Source organism: Symphalangus syndactylus, chromosome 23, assembly GCF_028878055.3.
Source record: "Symphalangus syndactylus isolate Jambi chromosome 23, NHGRI_mSymSyn1-v2.1_pri, whole genome shotgun sequence".
Lineage (NCBI taxonomy): Eukaryota > Metazoa > Chordata > Mammalia > Primates > Hylobatidae > Symphalangus > Symphalangus syndactylus.
Genome location: NC_072445.2, coordinates 13,999,386 through 14,017,152, shown reverse-complemented (window position 1 = coordinate 14,017,152; position 17,767 = coordinate 13,999,386). Strand labels below are relative to the sequence as shown.

Sequence of the window (17,767 nt, the reverse complement as noted above, 5' to 3'; positions counted from 1 at the left end):
ATGTGATACATCATGTCAACAGAATGGAGGACAAAAATCATAAAATCATTTCAATTAATGCTGGAAGAGTATTTGATTAAAATTCAACATGTCTTCCTAATAAATTCTTGAAACTGAGTATAAAAGGAATATATATCAACAAAATAAAACCTACATATGTCAGACCCACATAGCTAGTATCATACTGAATGGGGAAAAATTTAAGTGTTTCTTCTAAGATCTAGAACATGACAAAGAAGCCTATTTTCAGCACTGTTGTTCAACATAGTACTAGAAGTCCTAGCTGGAACAATTGGACAAGAGAATGAAATGAAGGGCATCCAAATTGAAAGGGAAGAAATCAAATTCTTGTTTGAAGATATCTTATTTGGAAAAACCTAAAGACTCCATCAAACTATTAGCATTGATAAATTCAGTAAAGTTGCAAGATACAAAATCAAAAATTAGTACCATTTCTATGATAGTGGCAAGTAATCTGAAAAAAAAAGTAATCCCATTTACAATAGCTAAAATAAAATTAAATGCCTAGGAATTAATTTAACCAAGGGACTGAAAGATATCTATAACTATAAAACATTGACGCAAGAAACTTGAGGACACAGGAAAGATATTTCATGTTCATGGATTAGAAGAATTAATATTGTTAATGTTCATAATACCCAAATCGATCTACAGATTCAATGCAATTCCTGTCAAAATACCAATAGTGTTCTTCACAGAAATATAAAATACAATCTTAAAATTTATACGGAATCAGAAGACACCCAGAATAGCCAAAGATATCCTGGGCAAAAAGAACAAACTTGGAGGAAAGAATCACATTATCTGACTTCAAGTTATATTACAGAGCTGTAGTAACCAAAACAGCATGGTAGTGGCATAAAAACAAACACATAGACCAATGGAACAGACTAGAGAATCCAGAAACAAATCCATATATCTACAGTGAGCTCAATTTGACAAAGGTGCCAAGAACACACATTGGGGAAAGGACAGTCTCTTCAGTAAACAGTGCTGGGAAAACTGAATATCCATACACAGAAGAATGAAACTAGACTTGTATCTCTTGCCATATACAAAGACCAAATCAAAATGTGTTAAAGACTCTAAGACCTGAAACCAAAACTAATTAAAAAAACATTTGGGAAACTCTCTAGGATATTGGATGGCTCACAGATTTATTGAGAATACCCCACAAGCACAGGCAACCAAAGCAAAAATGGACAAATGGGACCACATCAAGTTAAAGCTCTAGCATGGCAAAGGAAACAGGAGACAACCCACAGAATGGGATAAAACATTTATAAACCATCCATCCAACAAGGGATTAACAGCCAGAATATATAAGAAGCTCAAACAACTCAAAAGGGAAAAACCCTACTAATCCACTTTTAAAATGGGCAAAAGATCTGAACAGACATTTCTCAAGACATGCAAATGGGTATATGGAAAGGTGCTCGATGTAATTGATCATCAGAGAAATGCAAATCAAAACTACAATGAGATAATCTCATTGTAACTTTGTGTAGTTAAAGTGGCTTTTATTTAAAAGACAGGCATTAACAAACGCTGGCAAGGATGTGGACGAAAAGGAACCCTCGGGCACTGTTGATGGAAATTTAGATTAGTACAACCACTATGGAAAATAGCTGAGAGGTTTCCCAAACTAAAACTAGAGCTACCATATGATCCAGCAATCCCAGTGCCAGATATATATATCCAAAAGAAAGGAAATCAGTGTATTGAAGAGAGATCTGCACTATCATGTTTACTGCAGCACTGTTCACAATAGCCAAGGTTAGGAACCAACCTAAGTGTCCATCAACAGACAAATGGATAAAGAAAATGTGATACATATATACAATGGAGTACTAGTCAGCCATAAAAATGAGATCCTGTCGTTTGCAGCAACATGGTTGGAACTAGGGGTCGTTGCGTTAATGTTGTCACTTATTTATGGGAGCTAAATATTAAAACAATTGAATCATCCATGGAGACAGTAGGATGACGGTTACCAGAAGTTGAAGTATAGAAGGAGGGGGAAGCGAGGATGATTAATGGGTTTTAAAAAAATAGAATAAGGTCTAGTATTTGATAGAACAGCGGGGTGATTATGGTCAACTTGTGTACACTTTAAAATAAGTATAACTTGATTGTAACACAGGTTACATGCTTGAGGTGATGGATACCCCATTTACTGTGTGATTATGCATTGTATGCCTGTATCTAAACAGCTCATGTACCCCATAAATACATATACCTACTATGTACCACAAAAATTAAAATTTTTAAAAAGACAACATACATAAAATAGGGGACATAGTTACACAGCAGAAGATCAAAAGACAACACATAAATACCATCAATTATGTGCTGACAACTCTGCAAATTTAAACAAAAAGGGTAAATTCCTAGAAAAAGACAACTTAGAACTGATACAAAAATAAAGCTCATATTTCTATTAAAAAAGAATTGAAAAAAAATCTCTCTAATAAAAAGACCTGTGTGGTTTTACTGACAAATTCTCTCAAATTGTCAAGGAACATATTCTATCTTATAGAATATAAGGCAATAGGAAAGGAAGCAGTATTTACCAGTCCTGATGCCAAATCTAGTGAAAAACATTATGCAAAAACAAAATTGTAGGCATGTTACCCTTATAAACATAGATGCAAAAATCTTAATGTTAGTATATCAAAGTGCTTGTTGGGGATATACAAAGATCTTTTACTATCAGAAAGCTCATAAACATAATCTGCCACATCCACAGATTAACAGAAAAACCAAATATTGAGAGAATTCTCCATAGATCTCGTTTCTTCACATCTGTGAGCAGAAGCTCCCATGGCATTTATTCCAAACTAACTTTTCAAGGATCATTGTATAGAAAATAGCCTTCAAAGATAGTGTCTCCTTCTGAAGCAGATGGCAGGTTTTTTACAGTTCAATATAAATATGATGTCTCACTTCAGGGCAAATGTTAGACAGGTCTGCTTCTTAGCCCATTTTAAAAGATTCAGGATTCCTCGGCTGTGATAAAATCCCCACTACATGTGCAGCATCCACCTAGCCTTCCCTTTATTGCTTTCATGGGGCGTGAGGGGCAAAGGGAAGTGGTGTGAACATCAACATGATGTTGCCTGCTGTGGCACAATAGTCCTTTTATCTCTTACCCATGAGTCTCATGTCTTCTCCCAACATCTATAAAACTACGGCAGGCTAACTCACTAAAAGTAAAATCTCAAACTTTTCATTTCTTGACAAACTTTTCGTTTCATCTCAAAATGTATAGGATAAAGAATGTAATAATACTCTACAACTATTTGTGATAAAAGTTCTTATATAAGAAAACATTAAAAGCATTCTTTTTCAAATCAAGAGAAGAATTTTTACTATAATTCAATGTTGTATTGAAGATCCTAGCCAGTATAATAAAACAAAAATATAGGCATAAGGATTGGAAAGGATAAACTAAAACTCAAACTCAATCTACAGACAAGTTATAAGAAAAAATACACATTAAGATGGCTATAAGAATAGCATTCAGATAGTGTATTCAAATTTGGTTGTATATCCATATGCTAGTAGCAAATAATTTAAAAATAATCAAGACTGTGTTTAGAACACAAGTACAGAATATCAAGGATATAAGAATAAATGCAACAAAAAATGTAAGACCTCTATAGGAAAAAAAAGCCCTAACTCTGAAATATCAAAAATGGAGAATTATAGCATGTTTATTAAAGGCTTAATGTTTAAATTTTTATAGAACTCAATACTGTCACAAACTTTATACTTAGAATATTTACTATTCTATATATTGTCCAATAAAAGAATAGTAGGAAGGGTACATTTCTGTATCAGAAAAAAATAACTATCATGCTATATTAAATTGGTTGATATTGACAGGGGTAGACAAATTGACCAATGTGATAGAATAGGGAGCCCCAGAAACAGATCCTGAAAGTGAGATGTCATGTCATGGGTGAGGGAATTTTTTCATATAGCTGGATTATTTTAACCTTATGAGAAACAATTTAATGCCTACCTCACACCACACCCAATAATGTCACATGAATTAATAATTCACGTGTTTTCTACTGAGGGTTTAAGAAGCTTTATTTTTTGAGCCTGGGAGTTAAGAAAAACCTAAGACACAAAAATATTGACTATGAAGGAAAATTAATAAACTCCATTAAAATTCACTTTATGAGCTGTCAAAAATTAAGAGAAATTATGAATTGATATTTTTGCAACATATACTAAAAAATGTGTTCAGAATATGCAAAGAAGTCCTACAAATAAGGAGCAAATGGACAAAAGACATAAATGGGCATTTACTGAAGGTGAAACAAAACCAATAAAATGAGATTTTTATTGGTGATAAAATGCCATCTCATTGTGATCTTGACTTGCATTTTGATATCCATTCAACTGGCAAAAACTTTTAAGTCTGACAATGCCAAGAGTTGAGAAAGCTGTGATTCTGTAAGATTTCTTATATCTTATGAACAATAACTTGAGAAGATAACATTAATACCATAACTTATGAAATACTTCACGTATATATATATATACAGGACAAGAATTGTTAGATTATAAAGTGTTTTAATATTCAGCTTAAGGAGATGCCACCAAATTCTTTTCCAAATATATCTGATCTTCTCTCCTCATCAAATATACATCCTAGCCTCTTTTGCTTAGGTGGAGCCATAGGTCTAGTTTTGACCAGTGAGTTGGGAGTAGAAGTGACACGTTTCTTCCATGCCAGGGCACTGAAATGTTGATTCCAGATTCTTCAGAGCTTTTTTCCCTCTGGCAGCTGTCAACCTTTGAGACAGTGACTGTTCTGTCAGCCTAGGTCCTTGATTCAGTATAATACACGTTCTTTCCTGTTGAATACAAAGGACATACAGCATAAGTAAGAAATAAGTCTTTGTAGATTTAAGCTGCTGAGATTTTGAGGGTTGGTTTTTACTACGGAATATCATAACCTATTCTAACTGATACATACACAATAGGAGACACGGACAAAACTGTTTTAAAGCACCAGTGTTCACAATGGCTTTGGAAACAACCCAAATACCTGTCCTCTGAAGGAGGATGACTAAACTGCGGCATATTTACTCAGTAGGTTATTCAGCAGTGAGAGTAAAATAACTACAGTGACATGTAACAATACATATGAGCTTTAGCAATGTAAATGAAGTGAAAGTAAATCCAAAAGATAATTTATAAATATAATATGTATTTTCATATGTATAACAAGATGCCCTTTTCAGAAAACTAAAATTCAAATACTAAGAATACGTATAGGCATCATAAAATTATATAAAAAGGAAAGCAGAAAAGTGATAATCACAAGTTTCAGAATGATGGATCTTCCTGCCTCAGGTAACTAAGGGGGGCGTAGGATGAAAACTGCATTGTTATATGTAGGCTATTATCAAGATCTCGATTTTTGAGGAGTAGCAGAAGTATTTTATAAGTATGATATTATTAAAAATAGCTAAATGGCAGTTTATTCATGATTGAATGCTTTATGAACTAGAATCATAGCTAATTCATATTCTAAATCTACGTACCTGAGATAGTTATACATAATGACAGAACTGGTCCTATTGTCGCTATCTTTGCAGAAAGAGGAGCATATATGTGGATGGGTTCTCAGTGACCCAGAGTTCAGTTAGAATACAAATGTGCGCCTTTTACCAGCATTAAATTTTGAGAGTAGGGTGACCTGTGACCAAAAGGATCTCTTTTTGATAGTATCCAAATCTGCCTGAACACTCATATATCATATTTCTTCTATAAGGTTCTTAGTTATATAAGTTCTTAGTTAAAGGCTGAGCAGGAGGTAATTTCTGCATGAAACAGGAAAATTAATGATGTAGTAATTACTTGTTGACCATCTTACTCCTTTGTTCCTATTCTGCCAGGCATTGCTCCAAAGCCTGGGGATAGGATGGTACACCAGAGCTCTCAAGGCCAGGAAATCTGCTTGTTGGGATGTGCAGGCAAACAAAATGGGCGTCATGGAAAGTAAAGGAAGGTCCCTAATCTAGACTGCTAATGGGAGGAGAGGTGACTCCTACCACCACCACAACTGAGGCCTAAGGTACAAATAAGATCTATCCAGATAAAAGGTTGAGATGGTGGGGGATTAAGGGTGGAAGATAAAAGAAAAAGAGGGGTATCTCAGGCAGAAAGCAGTATATGCAGCTTGAGGTTGCAGCAACAACCTTGAGGAGGTTTTGGTCAACTCTAAAGTTTAGTCTGGCTGGACAGAAAAGAACAAAGAGGATAATGACAAGAGGAAATGTGAGAATAAACAGATTATGCCGGGTCTTGCATGAGTTGGATTTTAACCTGAAGGCAGTTAGTCACACTGGTGTGTGTTAATCAGAGGTGTGATGTCAGATTTGCATTTCCGAAAAGTGGCTCTGGGCTGATATGTGTAAGGAGATCACTTAGAGGGTGGAGGAGGGTTTCCACAGGAAACAGCATACTTATGGGGTTCGATTGAAGAAAGTTTAAGGAAGAGCTACTTCTAAAAGTGTAGGCAGATCAAGGCAACCACACAGGGGACAGTACAGCACCCAGGAAGTGACAAGAGCAGAGCCTTTACCACACCAAGACCAGAGGATCAAGGTAGCACAGCTGTGTACCAGGGTTTGGTGAGACCTGGAGCCAGGTAAGTGGCCACCTAACAAGCTGTGGCTCTTGAGGAATGACACTGCCAAAACCATGCCCAGAAGGAAGAGGGAGGGATACCCCAACTGCCATGTCCTTCTAACCTCTGATTTCCTGCCCATGCCTCCCATTGGCCTAACCCAACCAGAAGACTGATGGCACAGTAGCCCAGGTGATGCAATCTGTAAAGGTCAGCCTCCTGGACACAGAAGGATGTAGAGGAGAAAACGTGCACAGGAGGTTTGTTATGGACTGCATGTTTGCATCCTCCACTCCCCAATTTATATTGAAGCCCTAACCCCCAATATGATGGTATTTGGAGGTAATTGGATTTAGATGAAGTCATGAGGGTGGGACCCATGATGGGATTAATATCCTTAGAGCAAGAGAGATTAGTCTCTTCCTCCCATGGGAGGAAAAAGCAACTTTGTAAGTTAGGAAGAGGGCCCTCACCAGGAAGAAAATCTGCTAGCACCTTGACTTTGGACTTCCCAGCCTCCAGAACTGAGACATAAATGTCCATTGTTTAAGCTACCCAGTCTATAGTATTTTGTTATGCCAGCTCAAGTTGACTAAGACAAATCTCTAGTGGTAATTCCAGCATTATGGTGGGCTGAACAGGGAGATGGCATAGCAGAGAAATGGGAAGATTTGAATGAGATTTAGTAAGTCCATCCAACTAGAGGACTTGTTTCCAAGGGGTGATGAGCACAGAAGTACTACAGACATGGTCCATAGAAGGGACCTCCTTTCCCCCTCCATGTGGGAACAGGAGAGCTCAGGAATATCTACCACCCTGTAGCACCTTCACTCCTCCTTAGGAGAGTAATGGTTAATGCAGTAGGTTAGAATCTGACGTTCACAGGGCCATGCTTCTCTGATGGATAGGTACACGTGTCAGTGCTCTTAGGCAGAATGACTTTCCCTCACTCTCTTCTTTTCAACCAGCATCCACATCCTATGATGGCCTTGGCCATGCGTAGAATTAGTCAGCTGAGCCAGGGTCCCTCATATCCTCTGGCTGTATATCTCACCCAGTGATCCGGGGCATGTGCTTCTGCTCTATAGGCCAGCTTTCCCCTCTAAGGGTATAATGTTAGACTTGCAGGGTTGTAGGAGGGGAGGATGTTTGGGAATTTGATCATGGCTTAGACCCAAGTCACATTTTTTGGGCCACCAACCCCAACAATAAAGTTTATAGCTTGATCTCGACTGAGATGTCCCTCGTGTTTACCTTTCAATTAGTTCTGAGATAAGACAGGAAATAGAGAAAATGAATATCTCCAAAGACATTAGCTGTGGGTTTTCCACACATGCTATGTGATACCAGAGTCATGTCGGCTTCTGACTGAACCTCCCAGAGGTTGAACATTTGTTCAATCAGCAAATGTTCACTGATGTCCTACACAACAGGTAAGACTTCTGAATGGTAGTTGGGAAGCTGTCTTTTTATCCAAAAAGGAGAGCTACATTACTGGGGGCTGCCATTCTTTTCACAAAGTGTATCAAAGGGAAATGGTTGTGCTCCAAATCAGAGGCATGTGGTTACCAAATTATATATGACTAGAATCATAAAAGCAGCTGAGTGTTAAATACATATTTGTGTGTGTAATCACTTGGATATGCAAAGTTTACCTTATACCTGTTTTCTTTACTGCAATAGAGAGGATCTAATACAGGCCTCTATGGGGTATGGAACAGCACGGGCCCAGAGGAAGATCAACAAATAGTATAGACCAGAATGGAGAAAAAAGTCCAGTAAGGGATGCAGCAATTGATGACACAAAGTTCATGCCATGCATCTGTAGCTTGAAATAATGTTTGTAAACTTAGCTTAATAAAGTAGCCTACCAGCCACTTTAAATTTATCCATGCCTACTTGTTCCAAAAATGATTGAGTATGCATATCATAAATTATTTGCAATTTGTAACAACCATTCTCTTTATAAAGTCTAAAGATCAAGAACCCTTTTAGTATTATTTGACAATTAAAGATGTTTAGTTCAGATATCTCAGCACCAGAACCTTCTCTGTAATGAAAGATGTGTATTTCTATCCCAGAGCATCACATTTAAATATTCACAAGTAGCTGATCTATAAACACTAGGGATTAGTTACAAGAAGCTAGCAATACCAATGTCTTTGTCTTAGCATCTTTTTGTGAAGGAACTCAGACTAAGATCTGAGTGCATGTAGTTTATTTTGGATGTGATCCCAAGAAACTGGTTGGGGAGTGAGACAAGAAAGGGAGCATCCAACAAAGGCTACCTTACTCACCACTGTAGCTCCTGAAGCTTATTCCTGTTGAAGGATTCTGGGAGCCACAGTAGGAAACAAGCTTTAGAGTTATCCCACCCAAGAGGCAAGGGAGCCAACACCAACTCCCATCAGTCATTAGTTGAGGACTCCTAGTGTATGTGTTAATCAACTGTTGTAGGATAGAGGAAGTCCTCAGGCTAAGAAGCAGGTGCTGGTGAACAGGAGTCAGGCCAGCATGCCCTGAAATAGAAGGGGCCGAAGAAGCCTGGGCAGGGTACCAGCAGTGTCTGCTACACGCAACCACAGACCTTTGGCCCTCTCTACCATTATTTAGAGGGCCTGGATGGAATGAGTGCCCTGGATGACACAGAAGGGCACTGGGTGATTATATTGGACCAGACCAGCAGGAGGACATAACCCGCTGAGTATCCTGATATGAGTCAAGGACACTGCACTAGAGACTTTACGGCAAGATGTTACTGAGCATCTTACTTATATTCAAATGTATAAGAACTCAGGATTATGAAGAAACAGGAAGCTAGAGCCCTAGACACCCTGGTCTGAGCCTGGTCTCCTGTGGTCATATCTAAACAGTTCAGACCTGAGTGTCTCTTTTACAGAGGATTTCATGTGTTTGAAAGGATTCTTTCTCCTAAGCCTGTTATCTTAAAACTGTCTTGATTTCTCAAGCAAACCTCAATTCGTAATATTTGGAAGGAAGAGCCTCTTGGCTCCTTATGCACTTCACCCTCCCAGTTTCCCAATGCTGGATCCTAATCTAGAGAATCTGTTCCTTATAGTGCAAGTTAAATGAAACCAGCCTTAAAGGAATGCCCAAAGATTGGCAACAAAACAATGCTTCTCAAAGTGTGGTTCTGAGATCCGCTGCCCCAAGAGCTGGAGGAACTTGTTTAAAAGGTGGATTTGGGGACTCCATTCCACACCCATTGAATCTGAATCTGAGTCTCTGAGAGGATAGCCGCACCTATTTTTTTTAAGAAATCCCATTTTTGGCTATTGGGGCAATGTCATCTTTTCAATATGAAAAACAGCAAGTTTAACACATTACAGAAATCTCAAATGTAGGATAGAACAAAACCAAGTGTAGGGGTAGGGGAAGCAACAGCAAAAGGAAGATATGAGATGTTGCAGAAAAGATGGAGGAGGGTTCCCCTCTCCTCTGGGGATTGATTCAAACACTGATGTGGCAGTATACACCGTTGCACATAGTCAGGGATGTTAATTCTTTTTCAGGGGTAAGAAAAGGTGGGGATTAGGACATTTCTGGAGGCTTAGGGACCAAGGATGGTCTCTTTTCCCCACTTGATCCCTTTCTCTGATCTGTGATGTACTTGAAGAGCTTCTGGATGACTGTGTTGTTGACAATGCCAGTGAATGACATTTTCAGGCCACGAGATGGGACGTCAGACTGTTCTTGATGTTGTTGGAGATCCATTCCACAAAGTAGCTGCTGTTCTTATTTTGCATGTTCAGCATTTCCTCATTGACCTCCTTCATGGATATCTGACCACTGAAGACAGCAGCCATGGTGAAGTATCAGCCATGGTGGGGTTCACAGGCCACCATCATGTTCTTGGTATTGAAGACATGTTGGGTGAATTCAGACACTGTGAGAGCTCAATACTGCTGGCTTCCTGCTGGTGAGAGGGGAAGAGCCAGGCATAAAGAAATGGAGATGTGGGAAGGGGACCATGTTGACTGCCAACTTGTGGAGGCCGTCATTGAGCTAGCCAGGGAAGCAGAGGCAGGTGATGACACTGTTCATGGTGGCTGAGACGAGGGTGTTCATATCCCTGTAGGTTGGTGTGGTCCACTTCAGAGTGCAGGAGCAGATGTTATACAGGGCTTCATTATCAATGGAATATGTCTCATCAGTGTTCTCTACCAACTGATGGACAGAGAGGGTGGCACTGAGGGCTCAATCTTTGTGTCACTTTGGGTGAAGCCACTACACTGAAGATGTTCACAATGTAATCAGGGTACTCCTTGCAGATCTTGCTAATGAGAGCGCCCATTCCAGAGCCTGTGCCCCTGCCCAGTGAGTGGGTCACCTAGAAGACCTGCAGGCAGTCACAATTCTCTGCCTACTTCCATACTGAAAGAGATAAAGAAAAGAAAATTATTATGATTGCCTAGAATTGCTGTTTAAGCTGAAATAGGCTTTTGATAACAAGACCCCCCACCCCCGAAGTTGAAGTTAAAGAATATTAACTGCTTCTCTGTGAAACATTAACCATATCTCTGCTCTGCATATTTTGTAAGCTCTGTAATTTCCTGTTTTTCTTGCTGCGTAGTGCAAGGTCACAAGACAGATAAGTGCGAGCTGCCAAACATGTTTTCCTTTTCTAAGATTTAAGACCTGTCACATGATTAATGGCTTTTGTTCTCACTTCTGTAAGCCCACTTTCTGCTTCACGTTTTTCCTGCCTCGAGATGCTTAAAAGGGCCTGTCCCTCTTTGTTCAGGGCTGGGACTTTCTGGATGCGAGTCCACTGAGCTGGTGTACACCTTAATCCTCCTGTAACCCTATCGGTCTCTCCAGTTCTGATTTCCTGATACATTTTCTGGGGGCTCGTCCAGGATTGGAGATGGCAGATTTTGTCTCCTTTGCCTGTGGGATTAGAGCCCGGGCTGGGGGAGACACAAGACCCTAGGCACCAATGGGAGAACTTCAGCCCAGAGAGGAGATTGGCTCTCCCACATCCCGGTGCCCTTCCCTGACAGTGCAACAGAACCAGAATAGGGGCTGCAGGATGATTCCAGGAGCAGCATGCATTCTTCAGAACCACAGTAAGGTTTGGGGCCCCAAGACAGGACCCCTCCCATAAAGACGGAAGGGGAGACTGATTGCCTCCCAGGGTGTAACTACTAGTTTGGCCCAGAGGGGCTGAGGGCAGAGAAGGTGGCTCACCAATTTGGATGAAGCTTATACCCCCACCGACACAGGATGTGAGAGACTCGCTAAGTTGACTTAGGAAAGGAAACTAAAACTGAAGGTGGTGAGAGTGGCTCACCACCCTAATTAAGGAACAGGTACTGGGGAGTGAGGAGGTGTGTGAAAGTGTGTGAAAGAGACAGTTCCAGGAGGGACCAATGCGGGGCATGATGTGGGGAGGCACAGATCTCTTAGTGTTGACATTGTGCTCCAAAACAAGTGTGTGACTGACCAGGCCTAGGGTGATCCACATATGGTTGATAGGAGCTGCCTTATGACTGCAGCAGTTGTAACAGGAATAAGGTACTCTCCTAGCTAAGTGGTGCCTGAAACTCCCATAATAGGAACCAGTCTGGTCAGGCCAGCACAAAAGGCTGAGTGAGTGTGCATCGTAAAGGGAGGAATGGGAGGAAAATTGTCAAAACGCACTCCATTGGAGTGTATGTTAAAGAATTTTAAGAAAGGTTTTGGAGGAGATTATGGAGTTAAACTGACCCCAAAAGGTTGAGAACTCTGTGAATTAGAAGGGCCTTCTTTTAATACAGGGTGGCCAGCTGAAGGAACAATAGATAGGGAAGCAATTGGCCATGTATTTGGGTGGTAAGTGGGGTCAAGGACAGCCTTGGCATCCAGATCAATTTACATACATTGACTCCTGGTTAAACGTGGTCCAGACTTGCCCCAAATGTCTCTACAGCCTTGTTTGGCAAACTATTGTAAAGCCTTGGTGGCCTGGGCTGAGCTTAAGGTGGTAGAAAAGCCAATTATGACAGGGACCTCAGAGGAAAAGAAAAAGTAACAGGAGAGCCAGGAAAAGCCAGTCCTACAAGCACCTCCCAGAGGAAAGAGTTTCCTCCCCGTTGTGTTCCAATATACCTGTCCTTGTCAGGGCTAGGACAGGGTACACAGCAAATGGCCCTTGAGGAATCAGGCTCAGAGGAAAGCAAGTCTCAAGCATCTCCCCACAGGGGAGAGCCTGAACCCCTGCCCAAGAAAGCTAAAGAGGAAAAGCAAGGCGATGTAGCAAGCCACCTCCAGTCTGGCCACACCCAAGCCTTACAAATGCCCCTCTGTGAGACTTGAGCACAAACTTACAATGAGCAAGGCCAGGTTGGGGGAAGACCATGGATTTTCATCTACCAGCCCTTCTCTATGACAGACAACCTAAATTGGAAACAACATCCTCCCTCCCATACAGAGAAGCCCCAGGCTCTCATAGACTTGATGAGGTCCATTTTTCTGACTCATAACCCCACCTGGCCAGACTGCCAGCAGCTCCTTCTGACACTGCTTAATACAGAAGAGCACTGGAGAGTGACCCAAGCAGCTCTCCAGTGGTTAGAGAACAATGTGCCAGACGGCACAAATGATGTCCGGTGTTATGCCCAGGAGTGGTTCCCAGAGACAGATACTAACTGGGACCCAAATGAGGCAGGGGAGCTCCAACACCTGAAAAGGAACCGAGAAGCACTCTTAAATGGAATGAAAGCCGGTGGGAAGAAGGCCATGACAATAGGAAAGATTTCAGAGGTCCTACAAAAAGCTAATGAAAGCCCAAGTCAGTTCTACAAGAGGCTCTGTAAGGCATACTAGCTCTATACTCTATTTGATCCGGAGGCTGTTGAAAATCAGTACATGGTGAGTACCTCATTTGTTGTCCAGGTACAAGGTGACATTAACCTTCAAAAACTGGAAGGTTTCGCAGGCATAAATGCTACTGAGCTTATAGAGGTGGCTACCGAGGTGTATGTCAACTGTGAGCAAGAGGAAAAGGAAGCTGAGCAGAGGCTTAAGAAAAAGTCCGAGCTATTGGTGGCAGCCCTGGTTGAAAGAGAGACTGGCGTTGTGAGGGGCCACAGTCATGGTCATGGAAGAGGTCAGGCTAGACCAAGATTTGAAGGCTGGATTAGGCTGGAGAGGGATCAATGTGCACTATGCAAAAAGGACACCAGAAGGATGAATGTCCAGAAAAAGATAAAGGAAATAGCTGTGAACAGGGAATTTGGCTAGAGCCACCAGCTGCCAGCCATTGTGTTCCAAAACCAGATGCTGACCTGATCAGCCTAGCAAAGGCTGCAGGCTATGAGGACTGAGGCAGACCAGGCTCCATCTCTTCAGGCCCCCAGAGGAGCCTATGGTCTCAGTAGAGGTAGGAGACCAACAGATGGACTTTATGGTAGATACAGGAGCTGAACACTCAGTAGTGGCCTGACCCATAGGGGCACTGTCCAAGAAGTATACAACTATTATTGGGGCAACCGGAATCACTGAAAAATAGGCCTTTCTGTCAAGGAGGTGCATTACTGGAGGGTGGGAAGTCAGCATGAATTTCTATACCTCCCAAAATGCCCAGTCCCCTTGCTAGAAAGAGACTTACTCCAAAAACTACAGGCATAAATTTCCTTCAGGCCATAAGAAAACATGTCCTTAAACTTCAGTCAGCCAAAGGCTGTGGTGTTAACCCTCACACTCCCAAAGGCCCTTGATGTTTCATTGGTTATAACTTCAAGAACAGCCTGTAACCATATGATAAAATTTATCACATAAATGGGGGTACAGTAGCTTAGACCTAAAAAAAAATACATTCTTTTGTCTCCAGCTAGCACCAATAAGCCAGCCTATCTTTTCATTTCATTGGGATGAAACACAGCACACTTGGACAAGGCTCCCACAGGGGTTCAAGAATTCCCCTACGATCTTTGAAGAAGTGCTGGCATCAGATCTCAGCTTTTGTCCCACCTAATGACAAATGCATCCTGCTGCAGTGCATAGACAATCTCCTATTTGCAGCCCCAACTTGAGTGGACTGCCTACAGGGCACCAAGAAACTCCTCCACATTTTGTGGAAAGCAGAATATAAAGTATCTAAGAAAAAGGCACAAATCTGTTCAGAAGGAGTCAAATATCTAGGTTTTGAAATAAGTCATGGGAAACATGAACTTGGCAGCGAATGAAAGCGGGCTGTGTGACTTCCCATCCCAACCACCCAGCATCAAACAAATTTTTAAGAGCAGCAGGTTTTTGCTCCATTTGGATTCCAAACTTCTCACTTATGGCAAAACCCCTATATAAAGCCACAAAGTGGGGGAAAAGGGGAGCCCTCCTTTGGGAGGCTGACCAAAAAAGGCTTTTAAGAAAATCAAAAAGGCCTTGATTCAGTCCCCAGGGTTAAGACTGCCAGATCAAACCAAGCGCTTCTTTCTGTATGTCCATGAATGGAAAGGAATGGCTATAGGGGTCCTAACTCAAATTATGCAGTCATGGCATCGACCTGTGGCATACTTATCTAAACAACTAGACCCATTGGCACTAGGCTGGCCTCCTTGTTTCAAAGCTTTAGCCACCACAGCTTTGCTGGCACAAGAGGCTAACAAATTGGCCCTAGGACAAAAATTGATTATTCAAGTGCTACACACAGTTATCACCTTAATGGATCAGAGAGAACATCATTAGGTATCATCAAACCCAAGAATGACTAGATATCAAGGACCATTATGTGAAAATCCTCACATAATGACAGAGACTGTAAATACACTAAACCTAGCTACTCTGCTGCCCATAGACCAAAAGACCCCCTACCTCAGCATTACTGTGTGGGCATAGTAGATGAAGTATTCTCCAACTGAAGAGACTTAAAAGACCAGCCCCTTGGTGGCCCAGATGTTGAGTACTTCATGGATGGAAGCAGATTTGTCTCAGAAGGGGTCCGGTGAGCTGCGTATACAGTACTGACATGGGATTCAGTGGTAGAGGCACAGCCTCTACCTTCCAGGACTTCAGCTCAAAAAGCAGAACTGATAGCTTTAACAAGGGCCCTGCTGTTAGCCAAAGGAAAAGTGGTCAATATTTATACTGACTCCATGCCTTTGCCACATTACATGCCCATGGAGCTATGTATTTTTTAAAAAGCTAAGAAAAGCATAACCACAAAAAAGGACACAAACATAAACGATATAGATATAGGAGACTGAAAAAATGAATGACCTCCTGAGAGAATTAAGTATTATGACCCAGCCATCTGGGCAGAGGATGAAACATGGGGCTACTGTACCCCCATTTATGTGATAAATTTTATCATATGGTTACAGGCTGTTCTTGAAGTTATAACCAATGAAACATCAAGGGCCTTGAATTTGCTGGCCATGCAAGCCACACAGATGAGAAATGCCCTTTATCAAAACAGTTTAGCACTAAAGTACCTCCTGGCCTCAGAAGGAGGAGTATGTGGGAAGTTTAACTTAAATTGCTGTCTAGAAATTGATGATAATGGACAAGCTGTCATGGAAATAACTGCTGGGATGCAGAAATTAGCTCATGTTCCAGTCCAAACCTGGAAAGGTTGGTCTCCAGACTCCCTTTTCAGAGGATGGTTTTCATCTTTTGATGGATTTAAAACCTTAATAGGAGGGTTTATCCTTATCCTTGGCAGATGCCTAACTCTCCCTTGTCTTCTGCCTCTTCTAATCGGAAGTATACAGTTAACTACAGAAGCAATTGTGGCCAGACATACTACCACCCAAATAATGGCCTTAACTAAATATCAGCCTCTACCCAAGGAGAAATATGTGCCAACCCAGGAAGAAACAAATGATAGTGGTGCCTTCTATTAAAATCCATTTATAAAAGGCACCAAAGAGGGGAATGAAATAGAGAAAATTATTATGATTACCTAAAATTGCTGTTTAAAGTTAGGCTGAAATAGGTTTTTGGTGACCAGCATCCCCCCTCCCCCAACCCACCAACCAAAGTTGAAGTTAAAGAATATTAACTGCCTCTCTCTGAAACATTGACCATATCTCTGCTTTGCTTATTTTGTAAGTTCTGTAAGTTCCTGTTTTTCTCGCTGAGCAGCTGCAAGGTCACAACACAGATAAGCATGAGCTGCAAAACATGTTTTCATTTTCTAAGATGTAAGACCTGTCACATGATGATTAACTACTTTTGTTCTTGCTTCTGTAAGCCCGCTTCCTGCTTCACATTTTTCTCGCCTCAAACACTCAAAAGGGTCTGTCTGTCTTTGTTCGGGGCTCAGACTTTCTGGATGGGAGTCCCCTGAGCCATTGTACACCTTAATAAATCCTCCTGTAACCCTATCGGTCTCTCCAGTTCTGATTTCCCGCTACAGTACCACATCCAGGACAGAATCAACCAGCTCAGCCCCTTCTGTGTAGTGACCTTTTGGCCCAGTTGTTGCCAGCCCCAGACTGACCAGAAACAAAGTTGTCTCATCTAAAGATCTGGCCAAACGGACCTCAGCAAACACAGTCCATGGTCCCAGGTTCTAGATCCACCAGGATGGCACAAAGAACGTATTTGCCACCTGTGGCTTCATTGTAATACAAAGAGATGCAGTCCAGCTGCAGGTCACTGTCCCCATGGTAGGTGATGGGCCAATGCCATGTTCATCACGGATCACTTCCCAGAATTTGGTACTGATCTGGTTGCCACAGTGACTGGCCTGGATATGCACGATTTCCCTCATGGTTAAAATTTAATTTTTTGTTCACCTCAAGGTGTCTATGGGGCAAGAAAACATGTAATTTTTTTCTCTGCTGGTCGCAGGTTGGAAGGCTGGAATGTGCCCCAGAGGCTGGAACAGCAAGGTGAGAACACAGTGGCAGGAAGTTTGAGAGGGAGAAAGCAGCTGTACCTTTAAGAAGCAACCTAGATGATTTTAACACATGACCTACACTTGTGGTTCTCAAATTTTGCTACACATTTGAATCACTTGGAGCACTCCTGAAGCTCCCAATGTAAGGGCCACACCCAAAGCCAATTAAACCTTCTGGCTAATGTCCAGATCTCACTCCTGGATTCTGGCTTAAGACTCCCCAAGTGACTTCAGTGTTCAGCCAACTT

At 41.4% G+C, this 17,767-nt stretch overlaps 1 pseudogene; it reads right to left on the bottom strand.

Moving 5' to 3' along the window:
* Positions 1-10,225: 10,225 nt before the first annotated feature.
* LOC129473772 (tubulin beta chain-like) lies at positions 10,226-17,403 on the bottom strand (annotated as a pseudogene).
* Positions 17,404-17,767: the final 364 nt, after the last annotated feature.